The sequence below is a fragment of the Neofelis nebulosa genome, chromosome 5, assembly GCF_028018385.1.
Source record: "Neofelis nebulosa isolate mNeoNeb1 chromosome 5, mNeoNeb1.pri, whole genome shotgun sequence".
NCBI classification, from domain to species: Eukaryota; Metazoa; Chordata; class Mammalia; order Carnivora; family Felidae; genus Neofelis; species Neofelis nebulosa.
Window position 1 is genome coordinate 22,977,739 of NC_080786.1, and position 11,803 is coordinate 22,989,541.

General features: G+C 36.4%; 1 pseudogene; it reads left to right on the forward strand.

Moving 5' to 3' along the window:
* The first annotated feature begins 547 nt into the window (after window positions 1-547).
* On the forward strand, window positions 548-931 carry LOC131511347 (transmembrane protein 14C-like; annotated as a pseudogene).
* Window positions 932-11,803: the final 10,872 nt, after the last annotated feature.

The window sequence follows — 11,803 nt, forward strand, 5'->3', positions numbered from 1 at the left end:
ACCTCTCTTGGTCCATGTCAGATCAGGTGGATGAAAATAATTAAGTATATTGAATATTGAAATAACATAAATAATAAGGTAGAGCTAATTGATAAGGTAATTCTGTACTTTATTACTTTTGAATACGCCTTGGAATATTTGGGAAAATTGGCCATATATTGGGCCACCAGAAAATCTTTAAACTATTCTAAATTAAAAATAAATAGGAATCTTAGGTCCAACCATCTGCAATCACCATACAATGAAACTGGACAACAGAAAGACCCTCTTACCTGGAATTTGTAATAACATTTTCTTAAAGTCTGGATTGAAGAGGAAATAAAAAATGAAATTGCGTCATATAGAAAAAAATGTAATAAAAACACTTCAGAATCTATGGGATGCAGTTCAAATGGGGTTTTTAGGCAAATTCATCATCCTAAAACACTTACCTCCGTAAAAAATGGAGTCACGGGGCTTCTGCACCCCTGTGGACCAGTGCAGAGCTTCCGGGAAGCTGTTGGACGCATACCTGGTGTATTCTGCCTGGTCACAGTGACAGAGAACAATGCAGAAGGACTCCATCCCACCAGTGCCTTTTTGCACTGGATTGGCTTTGGCTCCGCATCACCGGTTGCTTCTGGTGGGATCATTGGCTAGGCAAAAGCAGGTAGCGTCCCCTCAGTGACTGCCGGGCTTCTTTTTGGTGGTTTGGCAGACCTGGGTGCTTATCAGCTGTCTCGGGATCTGAGGAATATTTGGGTTTTCCTAGCTACACCTGGCACCTTAGCTGGCATTATGGGAATGAGATTCCACCACTCTGGAAAATTTATGCCTGTGGGCTTAGTCGCGGGTGCCAGTTTGCTGATGGTCCCTCACCTTGGAATTAGTGTGTTGAATAGATCCCGTCAGTAGTAGTCGTGTCCCAGCTTGGAGTCATGAAGAATTTAAAAACTTCCACTCTTTTTAGTGTATTAAGAGAAGTAAGTGCAGCATTCTCACATATTCTGATATTTTACTTAAAAAACAAACAAACAAAACAAAACAAATGACACTGAACTTTGAACTTTACAGGAGAAAAAAAGCAGCAGTTATCATTACAACCTTAAAGAGGTGGGTGGTATATAACCCAAAAGCATATTGTTATAGTTTCACACAGTTGGATTCTTGTGTGTTGATGTTATCTCTTCTTTCTGTATCTATAGGTAACGTTCCAAGGGATAAAATGCCCTACTCAGAACAGTATGAAAAAATTTTTTTTGAGATTTAGGATTTCTGTTCTTTGGCTCATCTTAGGGCACAGACATACTTGGAAATTATGTCAAGTGACAAGTCAATGGAAATAAAGTTTACTGTAAAAAAAATGGAGTCGTGAATAGACACCCAATTCAAAATGTAGAGGCCAGAAAATGAAATTCATTAGCCTAAGAAAAGTTGAGGAAGTTTGGTAGATTGAATACTGGTCCCACTTTCAACTCTCTCTGTATTGTCTGCTCCCTCTTGCCTTTGTGCTCTGCCATGTGGATTTCTTTGGCAGATGGGGGGCCGGTAGATGGGATGCATTCTAGGCTTGCAGCACTCACGTGCAGCAGCGTAAAAATCTTGCGCGTCTGCAATTGCCTTCAAAGTAACATGCATTAAGTAGCCTGTCGGTTCTGGAGGAGGAAGAGAGAAACCTAGAAGAGAGATGCACAAACAGTCGGGGGCATGACACAGAGCGTCTTCAACCACCAAGACCTGGAAAGAAACTGCCCCAGGCAACATTGAAGTTCAAGAGTAGGGGCGCCTGGGTGGCGCAGTCGGTTAAGCGTCCGACTTCAGCCAGGTCACGGATCTTGCGGTCCGTGAATTCAGGCTCTGGGCTGATGGCTCGGAGCCTGGAGCCTGTTTCCGATTCTGTGTCTCCCTCTCTCTCTCCCCCTCCCCTGTTCATGCTCTGTCTCTCTCTGTCCCAAAAATAAATAAAAAACGTTGAAAAAAAAAAAAAAAAAGAAGTTCAAGAGTGACAGTGCCATGGAGATTTTGTGGTTCTTTGCTATGTGGCATTAGTATGACAATATGAATTAACTAATTAAAAAATAGAACAATGGTAAATTTTATTTTTTAAGTTTTTACTTTAAAAATTTTCTTTAGCTTTTATTTATAAGCTTCTATTAAAAAAACTGATAGATTGTTAATCTCATCAGAGACAGAGAGAGACAGAGAGAGAGAGAGAGAGAGAGAGAGAGAGAGAGAGAGAGAGAGAAAACCTCAATAGCAAAAGTAAGAAATGTTAAAAGAGAGGGAGAATATTCTGAGAAACAGGAAATTTAAAGCTCAGTAAAATCATTTTGCTGCAATATCTAAATAAATTTGAAAACCTGTATGCAATGTTTTATTTTCAGGAATACAAAATATTCCAAAACTTATCTCAGGATGAAATAGAGAATTTAAATGGACTGGTTCCATAGAAGAGAGGCACTACCAAAAACACCAGACCCGAAGAGGTTCATTGAAGAAGTCTACTAAACCTTAATGAGAAGATAAGTTAATAATTTAAACTTTTCCAGAGCATTAGAAAAAAAATCTGAAATATTTTGTAATGAATACAGATATCAAAATCTAACAAATATTGTACAAAAAAGAACGCTAAAGAACGTGATCACTTATGCACATCAATGTAAACATTCTCAATAAAACATTAGCTAATGGAACAATTAAACAATATACCAGAGAAGAACTGGGTTCCACTGAAGAGATGCAAGGATGGTTTTATATTAGGGCATCTATTAATATCCTTCATCACATTGATACATTTAAGGGGAAATATATGATCATAACTAAGCATCTGCAAAGGCATTTGATAAAGGTCAACATTCATTTTGGATTGAAAAACGATAAACATGTAAGGATAGATACAAGTTTCCTATTGATAATCTTACAACTGTCTATTTTTGCCTCTATCTATCTATCTCAGCTCCAAAGCCACATTTTACTTGCTGTGGAAATAAATTGCTTTCTTAGTGCAGTTTATAAATATTATATAAAAGAAGGGGCACTGGGGTGGCTCAGTTGGTTAAGCGGCCGCCTTCAGCTCAGGTCATGAACTCAGGTCTCGAGTTTGAGCCCCTTGTCAGGCTCTGTGCTGACAGCTCGGAGCCTGGAGCCTGGAGCCTGCTTCAGATTCTGTGTCTCCCTCTCTTTGCCCCTCCCCTCCTCATGCTCTGTCTGTCTGTGTCTCTCTAAAATAAACATTAAAAAACATTTTAAAAAAGATTATATAAAAGAAGCAAAAACTTACATACCAAAGAAATATTAATAGAAAGTGAAAAAACTAAAAATAAATCTCACAGGAAATGTGTAGCATATATATATATAAAGGACATATTAAAAAGCTCCTGAAGGATACATGCAAAAAACCCCTGAAGAAATGGAAAAAGAGACTATGTTCTTGGTAGGATACTCTATATCATAAATATATCCAATCTTCCCATGTGAATTAATTTTTTATGATCCCAATAAAAATATCAATTAAAAAAACTAGAAAAGCTGATAAAGTTCATTTGGAGAAAATAAAAACCAAAATAACCAAGAAGAATTTTCATATGGCAAAGCGCAAGTGGTGGACTAAGCCCTTTCATATATGAAAACATCATTAAAACACTCTGGCATTTATGAATAATAGAAAAACAAACCAGTTGGATAGAATTCCAGAAATAGAGCCAAGTGCATGTACAAATACATTATATAATAGAGATGGGATCTTTAATCTATGAAAACTGGATGAAATGTCCCTTAAAGTTGAATATATATGTGATATCATATACCATAGCAAATTCAAAAAGGATGTAAAAATATAAAATAATAAAAACACTAGAAGAAAACATAGGTTAATTTCATTATAACCTTGGCATGAGGAAGTCCTTACTCTGACTCAAAATCCAGAAGCCATGAAATAAAAGGTTGATAAATTCAATTGTGTTAACAAAACAAAAACAAAAACACCCAAAAAACAAAAAAAAACTGCGCTTGGGAAATGAAATCACCATTAGCAACAATAAAAGATAAACACTAAAGTGTGACTTATGTACATAAATATTTGACTGACCTTACAGATGAAGGGCTAATATCACCAATTTATAATGTACTAGAAATTGCGAGCAACATCAATAACCTTATTAAAATATGAGCCAAAGATATATACAGATACCTCATGAAGAAGCAAATATAACAGGCTTGAAAACACATGAGAAGATGCCCACTTTTATAAAAAAATGCACATTAAAACTACACTAGAATGTTATTTTTTTAAGCTTTAAATTGGCAAGTATTCCAAAGTTTGATAGCACCTTCATTTGCAGAGATGGTGGGACTAGATAGGGTGAAAAAGGATATTGACTCAAACCAGTATGGTTCCTAAGGGTAATTGGCCATATCTGTTAAAACTGTAAATACAGGGCGCCTGGGTGGCGCAGTCGGTTAAGCGTCCGACTTCAGCCAGGTCACGATCTCGCGGTCCGTGAGTTCCAGCCCCGCGTCGGGCTCTGGGCTGATGGCTCGGAGCCTGGAGCCTGTTTCCGATTCTGTGTCTCCCTCTCTCTCTGCCCCTCCCCCGTTCATGCTATGCCTCTCTCTGTCCCAAAAAAAAAAAAAAAAAAATTAAAAAAAAAAACAACTGTAAATACATTTGCCTTTGACCCAGCCATCTCACTTCTCTTATTTATTTGAAAGATATGTTTGTACATGTGCAAAATAATGCAGATTGTTATTCATGAAACATAATACATGCATTTTTCTAATATACAATGTTTGGAAATTACTTGAATATCCACCAACATTGGACTGATTACATAAATTATCTATATATCTATATCTCTCTATATATCTCCTTTCAAAGGAATATGACGTAGCTGTAAAAAGGAAGGAGGAAACACACTATGCATAGATCTATATAAAGGTCATCGGGGTAGATAGATGCTGTGTGTGTGTGTGTGTGTGTGTGTGTGTGTTTGTGTGTGTTTATATATTTGCATGTTTTATATATTTGTGTTTAAGGTAAAAGTGATTTTTAAGTGATTGGCTTTAGAAAGAGAAAAATGTAGGTATAACATGCAATGTTTTGTCTATAATCGAGGGCACAAAATATGTGTATTTGTGTGCTTATTTAGCTTACCTACAGAGATAATGACATTGGTGGAAACACAAAAACCAGTACCAGAAGTTGTCTGTGAGGGAATGGGAATCAGGAAGGGCACTGGACACACACAAGCAGGGGTGGGAGCAAGGCTTTCACTCTACATCACTTTACATATTCTTTTCATTCTGAATCACATGAATGTATTATCTATTTAGAGAAAAGTACACCCCAGTGAAGGAATAAACATAATAGCCAGGAAAACATTGATGAGGAGGGGGAAATACATCAGACTACAACCAGGAAACTAATGAATGAGCGTAGAGAGGAAGGGATAGAATCAGTTCCCTAAACGTTGTCATATTGTGTAGTTTGGGGATCAAAATCTCACGTCCCACTGGCCGAATTTAGCACAGAGATGTGTTTTTTTTTCTTTCTGGCCAGCACACTATTGTTTTACAATGACAACCTTAGTATCTGTGTAAGCCTGTACTTTCCAGTTTGCTGTGGTCACCGACCCTCTCTTATTTTATACCAGATGCTGAAAAGCATTTGAGTTCTAATCCCTGATGGGGAGTCACTTGTGGCCATGTGTTTTCATTATTGGCTGTTGGAAACTTTACCTTCTCCAGATCAATCCTTAAGAAATTTTTCACTGGAGGAGAGCGATTAGCTTCTAAAACTCAAAATTTCAGGTGATCCTGTAACCAAGGTGAGAGATAATCTTTTTGAACCCACTTCCTCAGGAGCTAGGGGACCCAGACAAGGTGCAAAGGAGCATCTGTGGTTCTGCCACCTGTAACATATTTGACCTGTTTGTGAAAAGCTTTTCAGAAGAGAACCAAATGTTCCCCTTAACATTTACTTAAAAAATTAGAAAATGCGTTAGTAACAGCCTTATCTCCCAGATTTGCACAGGAAAGGACAACATGACCTTTTAAATATTCTTTTTTAGTTAATTCTTGGGATCAAGATTGAGGAAAGAAATTGAGAATAAATATTGGAAAAAAAATATGACTGTTAAACAGCCAAACCTGGAAGAGTGAGCCCCACAAAAGGGAAAGTAATTGATAGATGAATAATACAATGTGTAAAGATGTATTAGTGTTTTCATTATTTTGTACTATTTCTATTCAGTTGGAACTGATTTCCATAGTAATATAGTTAGCTAAAAATCTGCCTTTGTATATAAGGTCTCCACAGAAAAAGCAAATATGAAAATGGCAATTTTTAAAACAATATTCTGTTTTTTGTTTAATAAAACTAATGTTTCCAAATCTGCTTTTATTAAAACACAATAAATACCATCAATTTTTGACATGAAATCTCATTATATACTGTAAATATTTATCACTTTCTAGGGGGAAGATTATGCAGTAGATGACTTCTCATTGATTCGCTCATAAAGCTGAGTTAGAAGTGAAGCTTCTTTTTATTTTCATAAAAATAAAAGGAACTCAGAATTTGACATCCATTCCATTTGGACCAGCTAATCAGACAAAGCACAGATGGTGCACTTTTCAAGAGCATTTTTTTTTAGCATTAGAAAAATTATAAAAGTGATGTTAATATAAAAACCTTCCAGGTAAAATAGGAAACAGACAATGCTACCACAGAGATTATTTCCTCTCCTTTCTGGGATTTATTCTCTTACTAAATCTAAAGTTTTGGTATCAAATGTTACATTTAAAGATGGGCAGGACAGTATAATTTATATTGTTTTATATCTATATGTCTGAGAAAGAAAATGTTTAGAGTCAAACAATGGCTGAAGTGGAATACAAGGCAATGCGTGGTCTTGAGGTCAACAAGCATAGGGCTTCTTGGGGACCAATGTAGCTCAGTCATTGGTCACATTGCTACAAACTTATAGATTCTTGGTCACTGATCATTGATGTCAACAAAAGCTATAGATTTGTGAACTCTGGCATGGCTTTTGAGAGTCTGAGGAAAGCTACCTATTTTCATACATCCAGAAAATTTTGGATATGAATCCAAGTGGGTCACAGACCTTCAGAAGTCTCTCACTAATAGTCCATAGACCACTGGCTAACGGCCTCTGAAATAAACAATCTCTAAAAACATACTCCAAATATGTTTTATCCATTTATTATTTGCCCTCTTACATTCCCTTTCTCTTTTCTAGAAATGTGTGAACCATTGCCCACCTACAAGTATTCTGATACTGAAGATCTAAGGTTGATTCTATCATTAAGAGTCTTTTGCATAAACTCCTACTTTTTAGTTCTAGTCATAAATCTGACTATCAATCCCGCTGTTTGAGACAAAAGAGAGTTAGACTTTATTCATTTTATCTCTTGTTCCTTCTGGGCTAATGATGATGGGGAAAGAAGGGCAGGTGAAATTTCACCATCTTTACTGAATCAATAAAAGTCAACTCATGCAAGACCTGGCATGTTAACTTTTAGATATTTGCTTTTTACTCCAAAGCACCAAGTTATCCTCTAAGACAGTGACACATAATAGTTTGGTGTATTTTTACTGTACCTAGAAAATTTTTTGTATTAAACAATATAAGATCAGATCATCAAAAGAACAAACCAGTTAGCCTTAGAACACTGTTTTTTATTTTGACCATTAAATGCTTAATTTGTTTTTGAAAAGTGTAGTCACTTGGTAGAGAAAAATAACATCTTAGAGTTCTCAAAATGATTCTGATTTTTGTGATTCCTTCTGAAGGTCAGAATTTTTTTTTTTATGGATGCAACTTGCTGATGCAACTACTCATATGCAATTAAACAATTTATCTCTTAAATATCATGGCTTTGCAATACTCAATTGATGTATTTTTAGAAGGGAAAACTATCCACTTTATGAAAGCAATTATTTAGTTATTCTGGACAAAAAGAAACAATAGCAAGCATAACATCCCAGACTTAGCCAAAGTCAATTTCAAATGCTGGCCTTCTCTGTTCTCAGCCATCATCCTTATTGTGTTACAGTCAGACTCCAGGACTAAAAATAATAAAATGTGTTGGTCTTGAACTTGGTGCCTAGAATATCAATCTTAAAAGACCATCCATCTCCTTGAATGTGTTCTGGGAAAACTGGGTTAAGATAGCAAACAGCAGGTAGTTAACTTGCCTCCTGCTCAACACTTCTGAAAATAATAAAGATAATTTCATAAGAAATAAATAATTACTGTGTCTAAAAATTTTTAAAGTTATCAGTGAAGCAGAAATATTCAGAAATTCCTGAATAAATGGAAAAAAGATAGAGTTAGATACATGGCAGTAACTGAAGGTCATGACGTGTACAGAAGCTTGGACAATTGTTTTATGTAAGTTCAAAGTTAAGACTCGAAAATTCAATAGGAGGAGGGGGCACAAGAACAATGGTGAGCGTGATAAATTGAGGAAATATGTTCTGAACACATGGGCAGCTTACCTATCCCCTTCTGACTTGATTCAGTAGGATAAGTTAAAAAAGCAAATGACTGGGAGAAGCTGATTAATATCCAAGGATATGGCAACTTTCAGGAAGGATGTAGAATCTTCCACAATTAGAACGCCAATTCCAGGCACTCTCTGTCCAGGAGCACATTCCACTCCCATTGTAATATCACTGCTGGAGAGATATTTATGAATATTTGAACAGGGTAATTCTCCCAAAATGATATATAATTGTGTGTGTGTGTGTGTGTGTGTGTGTGTGTGTGTGTGTGTGTAATTTCAGAAAAGTCGTATTTGTCATGGAATAGAGATCTATAAATTTCAACACCAATTCCATCTAAAATTTGAAATTCTAGTAAAAGGAAAAGGAAGAATGGAGGAGAGGAAATTATTAAGGAAAGCAAAAGTAGAAAGTAATTCCAAAGAAAGAAAGAAATGATTTTTCACCTTTTGACATATACTTCATATTAAGCAAAATATATGCAGTAATTTTATTTCATGAATAAAATTTTAAAACCATTGAGGATGAGAAAATTTAAAGTTTCTGGAAAGATAAAAACAGGTTTTGTACAAAGAAATGGCAATCTAATTGGCATCACACTTCTCATCAAAAACAATGTATGTTAGAAAACACTAGAGGAAAATGTTGACTAGTGCTATTTTCATGTAAAAACTCTGACATACACATACCTCAAAGTAAGTGATGTGGAAGATCATGTAACAAGATGCTAAAATGGTTTTAGATAAATCACTAAGACGTCCCAAGGTGAGATTCTGGGTCAGAATGAAATTTTCAAAGGAGGTGAGCAAAATCCAGTTATATGACCCTTACATCCTCTGCCCAAAAGAAAGATAAAAAGGATTGGATTTAGAGAGTAAGTAAGTAGAGAAGTTTTGGAGAACCCCACCCCCCAAAAGAAAAAGAGTTCAACAAAGATGACTTGAAGAGCTTACTAGGTGAACCTCCAAGAATATAAGGGACACAGGGTATCTGATTCCATTGTAAGAAATCTAAAAGACAAGACATGGTTTGTGAAATGCTTTCAGGATGCAGTAAAGGGGCAGGCTTTGCAGTACAGCCTATATCAGAGAAAAGGATGCAGAAGTGTGTCCTGAGGCTCTGTGAGCCATGTGAAAGAGAGAGCAGGCATGGAATAATCTTAGGTTCTATCCAAAAGGACCCTGGATGACAGACGGATCATATACAGAGCAACTGTAGATATCACTGAATGTCTGTAGATGCCAGAAAGGGGAAGTAACCAGGTAGAACAGAGATGGATTTGCCCACATCAAAGAAAGTGTACCTGAGAGTCTCAACCATGCTCTAGAAAAGAAAGAAGCAGATTCAAACATCTTCTAAGTTGACAGAGTTCTACTGGTCGATCGCTACAACAGTAGTAGTTAAGTCAGAAATTTCCTGCTCCCTTGCCTCGGTTCTCCCTATTCAGAGATCATCAATAGCAAGGTGGAGGACCATGAGTACAAGGGCCAGCAAGAGAAAAAGTAAAGAAAGCCCACCCTCTGATGGCAGGCTTCCCACCAACCCAAGGACTGAGTTGGATGAGAGGTAACTTAAGGAGGTTAAAAGTTGTCTCCTACACAGGGATAAACATTTTAAGTTATTAAACCCAGATTGTGTTGGAGATTTGAAGTACCAAAGGTTTTACTACTGAAGAAAAATAAAAAAAACTAGATGGTGTGTCTGGTCTTTGTCGAAAAGCAGGGGACACCTTAAAATAGATTTAAAGGCATAGAGAGAAAGAAAAGTTGTTTTGTAATTACCTCTCTGAAACTGTGTTTGTTCTCAATATTGCCATTACAATTTTAAAAGGGGACAAGAAAAAGATATATTTCACAACCACTGAAAGTAGGCACATGCCAATTATAATACCAGAGAAAATAGAATTTAAGGTGAAAAGTATTAAGTGAGATAAAATCTTATTGGTAAAAAGTAGAATTCATCAGAAAAATATTGAGTCACAAACCTCCAGGCACCCAAAAGTATAACTTTGATACATATTAAACTAAAACTAATAGAAATTCAAGAAGTAATTGAAATAGATGTATAGGTTTTATATATGCAAAAATAATTTATATTCCATTCAAAATTCAATGAAACATTCCCCAACATTAACCCTTTATTAGACCTTCAAGTGTATTTCAACAAGTTTCTCAATTCAAAAGTCATGTAAGCCATGTTTTCTGGAAACAAACAATTATGCTTCTTCTAAATAACTATGATTATAGAGGAAATCCAACAGGAAATTACAAATACTTAGAAATAAATAATGAGAGCAATGTGTGTGTGTGCACACACATGTGTGTAGCCATATTCTGTAAAGTGGTACTCATATGAAAATTTCTAATATTAAATATATTTTTATGAAGCCGTAAAGAAATGAATTATGCATTCATTTTAAGAAGGTAGACAAAAATAACAATGAAATATTAAAAAAAATAAAGGGAAGGGGCGCCTGGGTGGCTTGGTCGGTTGAGCGTCCGACTTCGGCTCAGGTCATGATCTCGCGGTCTGTGGGTTCGAGCCCCGCGTCGGGCTCTGTGCTGACAGCTCAGAGCCTGGAGCCTGTTTCGGATTCTGTGTCTCCCTCTCTCTCTGCTCCTCCCCTGTTCATGCTCTGTCTCTCTCTGTCTCAAAAATAAATAAACATTAAAAAAAAAAAATAAAGGGAAGAAATTAAGAGAGAAAAGTGAAGATTAACCATGTAAAAAAACAAAAGCATAAGCCAGGTCATAAAACCAAATCTAATTCTTGGGAAAGACCAATAAATACAAAGTCTTTGGTAAATCTGATCAAAGAAAGAAGAATACAGTTCATAGGATGCCTGGATGGCTCAGTCAGCTGAGTGTCTGACTCTTGATTTCAGCTCAGGTCGTGATCCCAGGGCTATGGGATTAAGCCCCATGTTGGGCTCTGCGCTGTGTGTGGCCTGCCCAAGATTCTCTCTCTTTCCCTCTCCCCCCTCTTTCCTGCTTATGCGCGCATGCTCTCTCTTTCTCAAAAATAAAACAAAGACTGCATTTCACAGTTTTTGACAAATGTGTAGTCTCATGCATCCACCATTACCATATCACACAGAATACAATCACTAAATATCCTAAATATCTAAATATCCTAAATATCTCCTAGTGTCCTAAATATCTCCTGTGTTCCACTTATGTATCCCTTCATCCCCCAGAAACCCTGGCAACCAGTGATCTGTCATTATAATATCATTTAGAGTACTTTCACTATCCTACAAACCTCCTGTGTTCTACCTGTTCATCTCTCCCCACCACA